Source organism: Rattus norvegicus, chromosome 6 (assembly GCF_036323735.1).
Source record: "Rattus norvegicus strain BN/NHsdMcwi chromosome 6, GRCr8, whole genome shotgun sequence".
Lineage (NCBI taxonomy): Eukaryota > Metazoa > Chordata > Mammalia > Rodentia > Muridae > Rattus > Rattus norvegicus.
The window spans coordinates 41,226,424-41,239,391 of record NC_086024.1 but is presented as its reverse complement, the minus strand read 5'-3'; the positions used below and the strand labels follow the sequence as shown (position 1 = coordinate 41,239,391).

Sequence of the window (12,968 nt, the reverse complement as noted above, 5' to 3'; positions counted from 1 at the left end):
TACAAACAAATATGCTACACATACCACATACATATTGTACACACACCAAACATACTGCATATATACTATACATCATACACACATACTACATACACATACTATATGCATACTACATATACACAGTACATACACACTCCATATATATACTACATACTATATATACATATATATACTACACCCCATACACACATACCACAGATACACCCCTAATACCACATAAACATACCACATATACATATATAAACAGTAATACACACACTACATATATAAATACTACCCACACATACTATACACACATACTACATATACTACACCTTGCTACACGAACATACTGCACACACACTCTACAAGCATACTACATACACACTATACATACATTCTACATATGTTACCTCTACATACTACCTCATACGTATTACACACACCATACAAATATATCACAGACTACACATGAATATTAATACACACTACATAAATACATATAATACATTACCAAACACACCACATACTGCACATCTACTTTGTACACACTACCCCCACATACTATATGCATATATATCATAGATAGTATACACACACTACAATATGCCATGCATACATACACACTACCCATATATATTATATACACACTACATACATACTATACAAACACTACTTACAACTGCACATGCACTACCCATACACGTTACATACAAACACACTATACACACTACACAAAACACTACAAACAGAAACACTACAAACATTTTATATACATATGTCCACATACTATACAAACATACTACATACACACTACACATACACTCTACACACACTATCCACACATTACATACACACAATACATATAGACTGTACATACCTACTATCCAAACACTACACACCTTTCCATTATACATACTCACCACATATACTACCCACATATACTACTACATACACATTACATATGCACACATACTACAAACATACACTATGCACACTACACATACTATATACACTACACATACACACATACCACACACACACATACACACTATACATACTACCCATACACACATACATACTATACATACTACCCATACACACATACTACCCCTAGACACTCCATACACACATACTGTATACATACTAGACACACACTACAAACTCACACACTTTAAAAATATAGTGATTCTCTATCACAGTTTCACAAATAACATTTCTGTGGTTCAGTTTTTAAAAAAGACAACAGCTTGCCCTTTGTGTTTTCCAGTTCCAACCCCCACGCTCCCTCACTTCATCTTTTACGCTTCTTTTTTTTCCTTCCAGCCACTATTATGAAGGAGAGATACCTATGTGGTTCATGCTGCACTGTGAATAAGACGAAGTTTGGGATAGAATCACCAAGGAGGTAAAAGCAAGTTTACCGTAAGTCAGATTAGTACCTCCTGAGGCTCTGGGTAAAAAAAAATATATTCTTTAATTTTCTTCTTTTTTTTTTTCAAGTTTGTTTTTCCCTTCCATCTTTTCCAAATAAGCCCACAGACTCAAAGAATGTTCTGGACCTCTTGGTTTGCTCCCTTTTCCAGCAGCTGTATGATCTGTGGCCACCCATACCCAACATTATTTTCTCAATGAGAGTCTCAGGAGATGTCTGCCTTATATTGCACAAAAGCCATTCACCCATTCATCTCCAATGTGCGTTCTCTGTGTGTATGCGATCCCGGGTTGAAGCTGGTCACTGGAAACCCAGAGAGGGAAGATCAAGCCTATCCTCAGGGGGCCTACACTCTAGGGGGGAAGCAGACAGAGCTTGTAATTAGGAGTCACCACAAAGGGGACAGAATGCCTTTCCAGAGCTCTCCCAGGCAGTGAAAATGGAGTAAGATCCCAGAGGAGGAGGAGGCTCCTGAGGGAGGTCTCAGAGCTGCGGGAGTCACAGAGACAATAGCACGCTTATGTTCTCTGCAAGCTGGCCACACGCATCTCCTGGTTGCATTGTTTCTGGTTCAAATCCTACTGCTTTATTTAGAAGCCTTGGGTTCTTAGATGGAAAACTTAGGAAATAGCAGGGGACAGTGTGAGCTCCCAGGTAGGAATCAGAATGCCCTAGATTGGAAGTTCCGCTCTACCTCTTTCTTGTTGTGTGAACCCCCAACTCTCAAAGATTCAGTTTCCTTCTCTGCAAAAATAAATAAATAAATAAATTAATTAATTAATAGAAAGACTAGTGAGATTAATTTAAAAGCATAAAGCCCAAGAAGGGTGGAGCAGAGAGCCTGCATCATGAAGTGTTCACTCCAGGGTATAGTCATGATGCCCTTCTGTATAGCTCACCACATTAAACTCTGTACTTTTTCTAAAGACTCCTGATAGAAAAGGGGTAGGGGTAACACCTAAATCCTGCCCTGCCCTCTGTGAACTGGTGACCCCTCCCTGGTCACGGAAGCAGGCAGGTCATTTAAAAAATGTAATTTTCGAAATGACATTCTTCATGCTAAGTCCAGGGCAGGCATGTCCATTCTGCTCAGAGAGAGCTGGGGCAGTAACCCAGAAAGGAGAGGTAGCCCTCGCTTCGCCATTCTGCGGCCCAGGCTGCTGACAAAAGAATTGTGCAAATGAACCTTTAAATCCGTAAATAGTGCCCCCACAATGCCGGGAAGAATGCAGCGGCGACAAAGGGCAATATTCACAGTTTATCTCAGGGTGATGGATCTGAATGGACGCATGAACACGGGTTTGTTAGAGAAAGAGCTGGCCACAGCCCCCCGCCGGGAACCCAGTGGCCGCAGTCTGCAGTGCAAACAGTCAGTCTAAATCCTGAACAATTAGGGGAAACCAAGCTGCCTTTATCTGAACTTCAACTTGTTCTCATGATTGATATGGGAAATGAAAAGTTGTACACTGCTCGGGAAGGGTCTGTTGGCCCTGGCTGCATGCAGGGCCACGGAGAAGGTGTGTGGTGTATATTTCATATACAGAGTGTAAGAAGCACACCACCCAGGTTAGTGGGGGACTGGGGCGGTCCTCAGACTGGCCTGGGGGCATTTACCTAGGTGGGTATTGTTCCCAAGCAATAAAATACGACAGTGGTTATTTCAGTTACATCAAAGTCTCCTTATTTGACTTTGGGTAAGGATTTGCTTTGAAGGTGGGGAGTGCATTAGATTCTCTTTGCCTGGCTTGAGTCTAGTTGGACTCATCTGTCTGGCTCTCAGTTTTGACACCCGAAGAATGGGAATAGGGGCCGTGTCCTGCAAAATGTGTGACAAGCAATTGCTAAGCACAGAGTAGACAGGAAGTGTTCTATTCCGCAGTTCAGTATCTTAGAGTTTGAATTTGCCTTCACAGTGAGGGCACCAGGATGTGTAAATGTGAGCGGGCACCTCAGACTGCTTCAGCGAGTTGGGTGGGGGCATCTATAAGCAAGAAGAGGAATGTAGGCACCCAATGAATGACGTCCAGTTCAAGGCCACGAACAGTGGCATTTACACCTCAGAGTCTTGAATCTCTTCCTCAGGGAGCCATGAGTGGAATCAAATCACAGGAGGGAGGGCTGGGGTACAAGGAAGAAGTGGGCATGAAAAGATGACAACGTTTGAGTGCCCATTGGTGGGAAGGAAAGTCTCGGACGCTGTGGGCATAGGACCTCCTGGCTGAAGTGCAGGGTTTATGGAAGGGGGAGGTGAGAGGCAGGAGGAATGAGCAGATCTTCAAAGACTTTCACAGTGAGGTAAAGATCTGCCTTTCACCCTGTAGGTAATGGGAAACACCATATCCTGGAGCAGCAGGCTACCCTCTCATATGTTCCATGAGGGGATCTTTTGAGGCTCTGGCCTGCCTGGTGTGGTGCAGCAGTACACAGGCTTGTCCCATGCAGAACCAACAAGGCTCAGTGACATATTCGATGTGGGAGAGAGGTCAAAGGTGGCAAAGGTTGTGAGCCTTTGACTCCTACACTCATTCATTCATTAATGAAACATCGTGGTCCTTTCCAAAATTCCACAGGCTAGCCCACTCGTTGCCAGGAACTTACATAATCAATCACTTAATTACACCGTAGACTCCCGGGGAGGGAAGTAGAAGGAATGTGTACCTTCCAATAAGCATTCTGTTCTCCCAAGCTCACGTGGGAACTTTTCACACTGGTACTTTACCAAAGCAGAAACAGATGCCATCATTCCCTCATCTTCATAGAGGGGGAAACTGAGGCTCAGGACAATTACGTGATTGATTTGCCCAAGCCTGAGCTGGGATTTGAACTGGGTTCTGACGACAAAGCCCTTCACTGTCCTTTATGCTAAATGCCTCTAGTGAGGCTGGCTGGGAGGCACGCAGGCCACAGCACAAAAAGATCGGTGCTCAGGCCACTCTCCGAAACAGACTTCCAAGAACCCTCTTCAAAGCAGCCTGAGGCATTCAGCTCTGCCGGGCATTCACTGTGGAAGTATTTCCTTTGTCCCCACCATCAGAGGTAAGTGACATCTTGAACAGCTCAGGAAGATTAAATAGCCCGGCTCCCTTGGAAAGCTTAAGAAAAGAGTGAGAGAAAGAGAGAGGGAGAGAGAGAAGAAAGGGGCCACGCCGGCCATTATGGAGCTGCCTCCCCCAACCCCTTTTCTGTGAAAGAGCTCCCAAGAAGCGCCATTGGAAGAAGCAGGCGCAGATAAGACTACAATGACAGAGAGCCCGAGAACTCCAGAGAACCCGGGGCTGGGCGCGGTGAATACGGATTACTGCGGCTTGGAGCAGCTGAAGAAAAGGAGAATCCCAGTCAGGATGGAAGTGTGGAATTCCTTTTTTCCCCCTTCCCCTCGGAGACTCCAGTTCACTGCGCAACAACAATGCGAGGTGGGGGGCACTTGACATGCCCCTCTTCCAGGCCATGTTGGCGCCCCATGTGGGGCTCCCGGGGAACAAGGGCGGTGCAAACCCAAACAAAGCCGATTTTAACCCAATAAACTCACCCCACATTCTCAAATAGAAATGCCAAAAGCTTGGGCTTGCTGAGTACCCATCCACTGCCCAAACACAGGGGACAAACAAGGCCTTGGGCTGGACGTGTTTGAACAGCAAAATTCACCTTCTGTAATGCTTGCTTCCTTTTTGTTTTGCTTCAATGAAAGGAAGACTTTGCTAGCAGTTGACAACCTTCCTGCGATTGTGATTATTCTTGTTGTTGAGGTTGGTGGTGCTGAGGATGGAGCTTGGGGCCTCGTTCACCCCTCAACAAGCACCGCACCAATGTCTCTTCTTAAAAATACACTATCCTATTTCTTCCCAAACCACACCCTTGGACAACAACACTCATTTGGGAAATGTGCAAATTAGACTGCAAATTACTGGCTCTGAGTTCGAGTTGCACAGCCTACTGATAATTCTGGGAACAATTCCTTTGCTGCTTCAAATTTTGTTTCTCTCTTGCAAAGCTTTAAGCCCGAGCTACAGGTTTTGATCCCTTCGGAGGTCGAATACCAGATATTTTGCATTATATTACAATTCATAACTAGGAAAGTTACAGTTATGAAGAAGCAATAACAACAAAACGAACTTTTGAGACAGGTGTCTCTGTGTAACAACCTGGCTTGTCCCAGACTTCTATAGACCAGGCTGCCTTTGAACTCAGAGACCTGCTTGCTTCTGCCTCTTGAGTGCTGGGATTAACCACTGACCGGCTAACAAAGAAATAATTTTATAGTTGGGGTCACCACAGCATGAGAAATTGCAGTAAAGGGTCAGCTTTAGGAAGGTTGAGAACCACTGTTCCTAGTACTCTATTGCTTGCAATATGCAGCCAGCAGTCTCTTAAGCCTTCTCCACAGTATATAACCCCTGGCAAGAATTTCTTGTGAATGAAGCATGCCAAGTCTGGCTTCTTGGGGGTAGGGAGGAAGTAGCGTAAGGCAATAATTGTCACAGTATTCAAACTGTAAATGCACCTTTTTTTCCAAAATGAACTATTTTCATTATTTCCCATTTTTTGGGGATAAAAATCAGTGCGTTAAAAATCCACCTAGTAATGACTATATTACCCCCCAGTGTCCTTGGGAAATTTACCCCAAAATTCGAGTTTCTGCCCATAAGGTTACCAATGGTTTTGGTTAGAAAAGGTTACCAACCTTTTCTTCAGGTGCTCTAATGGTTTGCCCATCTCTTACCTTAAAAGTAAGCAGGGGAGGTACTGAATCCAGAAATGGGATTTCAGAGGAAGAATGTGTGCGAGAAACTTGAAAGTCATCATTCCCTCTAAGTCAGTTCCCAGAGGGAATAATATGCTTACCAAAATAATAGCAGCCATTTTGGGGTCAGAGGGATGAGGATTGAGTTCAGGTCTTACACATGCCATGCCGGCACTCTAGCACTATGCTACAACCTAATTGTCTAAACTTTTATTTTGAGACAGTCTTGCTCTGTTGCCCAGGTGGGCCTTAAACTTGCGATCTGCGTCCCGCAGCTTCCTGGGTAGCTGCGATTACAGTTTTAACAGATTTTCTCTCTTACCTTTCAGAACTCCTTTCCCCTTCCCCACTTCCTCTTCATTTCACTCGCTTCCCCTTCTTGCTCTTAGTCTCTTCTTGCCTCTCTGAGCTTATGTCCACAGTGGAAAGAGCTCTGAGCAACCTGAAGTAGGAACGTTTCTGTCGCTCTGGAGTCCTTAGGCCTTGGAGCCTGAGCCCAGTGCACAACATGCTAAGTTTCCCTCTGAAGGGGCCCTTGCCCAGTATGTCTCTCTTATGCACGGAGGAGAGGAGTCTTCCAGCAGCTGCTTCATCTCTCCCTTGCTTCCCCTGGCAGAAATTAGGGTCAGAATCTCCTGAGACCATGAACGCTTTCACAGGGGGGGGGAAAGACAGTGAGCTATGGATAAGACACCATGGTGACCAATGTCCTTCCCATTGCACTCCTCCAGCAGGACAGGACAGTCACAGAACTTCTCTGGGCTTGGCTTCCTAGCTCGAGAGTATGAGTATCTAGGAACTCTGGTGAGGACAGAGAAAGCTCCATGAGGAAGAAAGTGCATACAGGAGGGAGGGTGGATGAGCAGGCTGCCTTCATGGGCTTTGGAGCCTAAGTCTGCAAACACTGCACACAGAGTATCAGGAGGCTGTACCTTGGATGTTTCCTGTATAACATGGGGGAACTGGGACCTCTTCACCAATGCTTGGCTCTTAGAACAGTGCCCATCAGTGGTTACTGCTCATATCCACACAGCCATCTCCCTAGCCCTTAGTATTCTGGTTTTGACATTGCCTTTCTTTGGTACTTAGCATGCTACATGAACTGGCCTTCTTTCACGTGTGTGAGAGAGACTGACGGTTCCCAAATCCTAGCTGTTCATGCCATTCAGGACTTTCTGTTCACTCACCTTGGCAATTGACAACAGGTTTACAAAACTTCTGCCCTGTTCCACATGCTCTCTGGCATTTTTGTGCTAGCCATATTTTCTAATGGGGAAAAGTATTAGTCTCCTTAGCAGCTGATACTGAGTTCTTGCTCTATAAACCGACTTTCGAATGCTTCCACCAATGAAACATCTTATATCAAAAGCATACTCCAGCTGATGTTATGGGGACATGATACATAGTAAGACACTACACTGTGTTCTGAATTCTTTAAGCTATCAGGAATAAACCTATGTAGAAAATACTGTTTTTGACTGAGTGATACAGAAGCACTTAGCCTATGAGATAAGCTAACATTCCTTCCACTGCATCGAGCGAATACGCAGCCTATCTTGTTTTCAATCAAGCCATTGTATAATTCCTTCACAGGGGAAAAAAAAAAACTAAAAGAGACCAAATACCAAAAGGTATTTTTCTTGTAGAGAAACATAGAGATGTTTTATGTTTGTTCTGGCTCTTCAAAGTAGACACAGAGGAAGAAGAATTGATTGTGAGGTGAGCCAGGGTGACAGCCAGGTTAGGATTTTTGGTTTTGTTGTTGTAGTACTTTTCTCTTTAGTAAGATTCCCCACCCTCTCCTCTCTCCATCTCTCAGATCCTGTGAAATCAGCGTTATGCTTCTCTGAGGATGGGAGGTTTCCTTCAAAGCTTCCCTGGGCACCCCTCAAGCTGTTCTCCACATCCCCTGCAGGTGTGGAAGGAAACTCCTATGGCAGTCATCCGATTGACTTAGCTGAGACTTCTGAAGACTGTGACTGGCTTGTCATTGAGGGTACCTTTATTCGCACAATGAGATCTCGCTTCTTCTTGCTAATTGTAGGGAGAGAGAGAAAGATGGTAGATGGGTAAAGTGCTTGCAGTGCAAACACGAAGACTTAAGTGTGTTCCCCAAGAATGCCTGAAAATTAAATGGGCATGGTAGTCGCCTGTGCTCTTAATCCCCATACTGGAGAGGCAGAGCCAAATGGATCTCAGGCGATCCTGCTAACCTAGAGGAATCAGAAACTCAGGTAAAAAAAATAAGAGACTATGTCTCAAAACAGACTAAGGTGGATGACGGATAGCAGTCCTGAGGCATTACACCCGAGAGTGATCTATCCATATGAACATGTGGACATTCACAGAATCTATTTTAAGGTCAAGGAAAGAGCTATGGTTTTTTTCCAGTTATCTGTTTCTGACTTTCTCCTTTGCTTTTCAGATCCCATTGCCCTTAAGTCTGACTTCTAGGACAGTTCATTTCAGGTCACCAAATGCCAAATTCTCCTTTGTGGCTGTCCTCGTTACAAATCTGATGTCCTCCTTCTTTCTTTTCTGCCACCGCCATGCCATCCAGACTAAGGAAAACCCAGAATCTCTGGGGCCACGTGAGCCAGGGCCACGGTCACATCAGTAAGCACTACATGCACCCAGGAGGCTGCAGGAATGCTGGAGGCACGCGTCACCACAGGATCGACTTTGACAAATACCATCCAGGTTACTTCAGGAAAGTTAGGAGGAGGCGTTACCACTTGAAGAGGAACCAGAGATTCTGCCCAACTGTCAACCTGGATAAATCATGGACGTTGATCAGTGAGCAGACACGGGTCAATGCTGTAAAAAACAGGACTGGAGCTGTTCCCATCACTGATGTTCGATCAGGCTACTACAAAGTTCTGGGGAAGGGAAGCTCCAAGGAATCCCTCATTGTGAGGGCAAAGTCTTCTTCAGCTGAAGAGAAGACTAATGGTATTGGAGGTGCCTGTGTTCTGGTGGCTTAGAGGTTAATTAAATACTAACATTTTCAAGCAAAACAAAACAAAACAAAACAACAACAACAAACCAAGTCTGTTGTCTTGGTCTGGAACGATGCAGGCTCCAGTGGCCAGTTCCTTGTCCTTGAATAGTAATACAAAGTTTTAAGCACAAAGAGTCCTCACTATATCTACAGACTCACCCTCTCCCACATGGTCTTTGGCACTTCTGCCTGGCCTGGGTTCTCTAGCCATGCTGTCATCACCTGGCATGTGTGCCCAGTGTCGGCATTACTCAGAACTTCAGGGACATCAGTGACTCTCTGTTGTTCCCAAGGCCACTGCTGTATCACATCAGCATCCCACAACCCTAATGACCACAGCAGATGCCACAGTCAGCCATGTGGGAAAGAAACTGCCTAGAACCTTCTCACTACTGGACAATTAGCACCTACCTGTGTGGAAGTGATAGGTGGATCATGAAAACTGGTGTGTCCAACTTTCCGACATGTTGCATCATGGGACAATGATCAATCAGATCACAGACCTTAGACTTGTGATCTAGGCTTTACAAGATAGAGGAGATAGCCAGACATTCCAGTTACCTTTGGTCCGTCCTTGCTGCCTATGACCATTCTTGGTCACTTATAGAGTATTGCGAGGTCCCAGAACTGGCCACTCTTTATTTTTCTCCATCTCCCTTTTAAAATTAAAGAGACATGGATGTGATATTAACTTCAGAAAAGCAAACACATCTGTGATTTTTGTGCAGGCACTGTTGTAGGACCACAACCACTGTTTAATTGGAACTAAATGTCTTCATCACCCCAAAGAGAGACCCAACCCTTGCTAAACAGTTGGCCTCTGTTTCCCTTCTTTACCCTCTAGCATTACTGATCTGAGATCCATCTCTTTGAATTTCTCTAGCTTTAAAGTTTCATTTATCGGAATCATGAATCGTGAGCTAGTTCATGTCTGATTTCCTTTACTCAACAGTAGTTTTCAAGATGCATTTATGCTATAATATCTATCAGTATTCCATTCTTCTTCATAGCTGGTTAATAATCTTTTGCATTTATATGATTTGACTACCTGTTTTCTTTACCGATGGACTGAAAGGCTGTTCTACATTTTACCTGTAGTAAATACTTCTAACACTATTACTGTGAACATGGGTCCCTACATAGTTTATGAAATTACCTTTGTCTGTTTGTTGCATGCCTCTCTCTCTCTCTCTCTCTCTCTCTCTCTCTCTCTCATTCTCTCTCTCTCTCTCTCTCTCTCTCTGTGTATGTGTGTGTGTGTGCGCGCGCGCGCACGTGCGCACACGTGTCTCTGTGTGTCTGTCTATTGAGGCATAGAATAGTTCTGAACTATAGACCTGTGTCTGCCTGGTATGTTGGCTGTGCTGTGTCACAGGCTCATAGCTTAAGGACATTTAGGTAGAATCTAGAAGCTTTAGGAGGTGGGGTTCAGCCGGGGCAAATAGTTCACTGGGATTTATCTTGTTCCAAGCCTCTCCTTTCTGTCTCTGTGTCTGACCCACTGTGAACTGTTGGCTCTCTACAAGACAGACTAAATGCTCTAAAACCATGAGCCAAAATGCATCTCTCTTCCTTGAAGCAGCTTTGCTCAGACATTTTTTTTCACAGTCATGAAAAACTGGCACACTCTACCTAGGCTTGGCCAATGGAGCAGAGAATATCCTTCAGGAAGCTACTCAAAACCTACTGGAAAGGATAGGGATATATATTCTTCGACAGAGAAACAGAGGCAAAGAATTGTGGGAAATCCCCTCTGTGTGTGAGTGTGTGTGTGTGTGTGTGTGTGTGTGTGTGTGTGTGTGTGTGTGAGAGAGAGAGAGAGAGAGAGAGAGAGAGAAAGAGAGAGAGAGTTCAGAATATAACCCTTCACCTACAAGAACTTTTGACACCTCAGGCATGTTAGAGGCACATCGCTGTAATCCCTTATGTAAAGCCACTCAAGCCAAATGGCTTCAAATTTAGAAGCGTTTGCATTTTAGAAAAAGAAATATTCACTTGCTGCACATTGATTATGTAACACCCCCAGCAGGATCCCGGGAGCATCTTGTAATTAATACCTTAATATTTTTTGCAGCCAAACATACAACTCTGCAAAGTGAGACCTAATGTTTACACAGATTAAGTGCTGCCAGTGTTTTGTAAGTGACTGTAGCTCAAATCAGGTCTTGTTGCCAAATGTGCTTCACTTTTCTGCTCCTGCCTCCAACCTTGAGGTTTTTAAGATTCTGAAACTGTAGCCAAGGAATCATTAACGTGTATTTTTGGATAGTAAGATGCATTTTTAAAAAAAATAAGTTAGTAGATATAGTCGTTATATAGCATCTATTCTCTATTTTCTTTCTCTGTTTATGGTGTGCATGCATGTACAGGTGCACATGTTTACACGTGTGTGTGTGTGTGTGTGTGTGTGTGTGTGTGTGTGTGTGTGAGTGTGTGTGTGCCTATGTGGTGGCCAGGGGACAACTTTAGCTCTCTTTCCTCAGATGATGTACAATTTGGTTTTGCTTGAGAGAGGATCTCTCACTGGCTTGGATCTTACCCAGTAGGCAAGGCTGGCTGGCCAGTGAGTCCTAGGGATCTGTCTGCCTATCTCTGCCTCCTGAGTGCTGGGATTACAGATTTGCACCCCAATGCTTGGCTTGTTTTGTGTGGTTTTCAGGGATTGAAGGCAAGCACTTCACAGCCTGACTCATCCCCGCCCCAGCTCCCTGTTCAGAGTCTTCTAGGCTGTAGCCATACAAGACCTTTCCTAGAAAGCTGAGTGACTTGTTGGATGCTATTTCTCAGCAACTGGAGATGTCTGTTGATAGTCTATCTGTGTGAGAGGGGGACGGGGCGCTTATGGCCTGGCTCTTGCTCCCATGACACTTACAGCCTGGCTGGTGACAACAGATGGGAGTGAGTAGGGTTGTTCTGTGGCATGTGGCTGTGCATCCGAGGCGGCCAGAAGCACTCAGGTGGGCGAGCAGGGCGAGGATTAGTCTGGGGAGCAGACTGGAGATTGACAGAGAGACTTAGCTCAGGCAAGGTCGCTCTGAATGTTACAGGTGATGAGGCAAATTGCTCAGGCAGCTGTGTGGTGGAAATACTCCAACGCCACTGACCTGGTTCAAGGGCTCATTTGTCTATTTTCATCGCTTATGGATGGAATAGCTAATTTGTAATGAAAGAGACGCTGGCTGGAACAGTTTAATGAAAATGTGCTTCCATGGGAGCTGTAAGTGGGGAGCTAGAGAGTTTAAGCAGAGCCCTTGGCACATAGAGACAGAGAAGGATCTCATTCCTGACTCCCAGGAGGGCTGAGGGAGGATCCTGGGGAGGCTAGAAAGGAAGTGGGTGGTAAAGGGAGGGAAACATTTTTGCAGGCTCCTGCAGGAACCTGTCTGAGGCAGACTTTCCGGGGCGTGGGTGGGCAAGTGTTCCCATTGTCTGGGAGCCACCTCCTTCCAGGCCTTCAAACTGCAGCAGACACCTGTTTCTACTGGCTCTGAGGGAATCTTCCAGACAGATGATCCCCGTCTGCTTGGTTGGAAGTCAGACTCTTCCTTTCTCATTAGCTGTGGTCCTTTCCTAAGCCGTTTAAGAAGCCTTTGAAATTTGAAAATTGTCTACACTCCAGAGGGAAGCAAGAGAGTTGCAGGAACCAAAGCATCCCGGGACCTTGCTGAGTATCTGTGCCCATGAGACAGAGCTTACCTGGGTGTTCTCTCTTGCTGGGGACACAAATGGTTCTAGAAATGCCTGTTGTCTGAGCTCTCCTTGACCGGCATGCTGGTGGAAGTCCAAGAGTGAGACTGGCAGCATCTGCCGTC

At 45.1% G+C, this 12,968-nt stretch overlaps 1 long non-coding RNA gene and 1 pseudogene across 2 annotated transcripts in view; one reads left to right on the top strand and one right to left on the bottom strand.

Moving 5' to 3' along the window:
* Positions 1 to 12,968, bottom strand: part of LOC134479117 (uncharacterized) — a 44,394-nt gene that overhangs the window by 18,198 nt on the left and 13,228 nt on the right. The window lies entirely within an intron of this gene.
* Positions 8,684 to 9,164, top strand: Rpl27a-ps14 (ribosomal protein L27a, pseudogene 14; annotated as a pseudogene).